Below are 1,020 nucleotides of genomic sequence, written 5' to 3'. Positions count from 1 at the left end.
TAATTATTATTTTTTAAATCGAAACTTAGTTAGATAATAGTTAACCACTTAACATTATAAATCAACATAAATGACAGCTTAAGATTTTTACATTTTTACTACATTACATTTAAAAAATGCTTGTGCTGCCATTTTGTCACTGGTGTTACCTATATTTTAGATGACAATTCAGGCCTTCTAGAATGTAATTTCAGTCTTTAATTTGCACATATAATCAAAGACAGAAAAGGTTCATGGTAATACTAAGAAATTGTTTGGATTAGTAATAATTGACTTTAAACATGCGTGTGTAAAGTTATATTGTCTGACATTTTTCCATTTATACTATTGTTTTTTTTTTGTAACCTAAGAAATAATTGAGGTTGAGTCATCAAAAGTGAATGATCGTATCCTGAAAATGTTTACTTATGAATGTAGCAACAGTCAGGTTGATACAAAAACCATATTCAATTCAATTGGCCAACTCTGATGCCAGAACACCAGCATGCCGTACAGTAACACCAGTGACACAATGTGAAACCAATGACAAACATAAGATTATTTCAAACAAATTTGATCAATTATTAGTAATATTTTTAATTACAAATCATTTCAGATTTCAAAAAATGGGTTGATTAAATATGAACAATAAAATGAGGGTTATTGCTCGAAGATTAAGACCAAAAGATGAAGCCTATTGACTAAAATGTGTCTTTCAAAACACAACATTGTCATACAAACATATAAAACATGTCCACTAGAACATTAGAAACACTAACATTGAACATCAACTAAAACTGTTTTCCTAACCACACTGATACAAACATTTTGTATGCAGTAAAACATGTTCATGGAATTTTTCCAGTATTGTTCTTCACTTTTACTTCAGATATGTTTGTATTTGCCATGTTATTGTGTCACGTCCATCTCTTATCATCTCTGAGCCAATCTCCATTGCTTTATAGCTACTGATGGCTTCTTTACTAGTAGCCAGTTCACATCTGCCACTTTCACACAGTCAGGTGCTCCTCCAAGTACTTC

Source organism: Salvelinus alpinus, chromosome 2 (assembly GCF_045679555.1).
Source record: "Salvelinus alpinus chromosome 2, SLU_Salpinus.1, whole genome shotgun sequence".
Taxonomy (NCBI): Eukaryota; Metazoa; Chordata; class Actinopteri; order Salmoniformes; family Salmonidae; genus Salvelinus; species Salvelinus alpinus.
Note: the sequence above shows the minus strand (reverse complement) of the source record.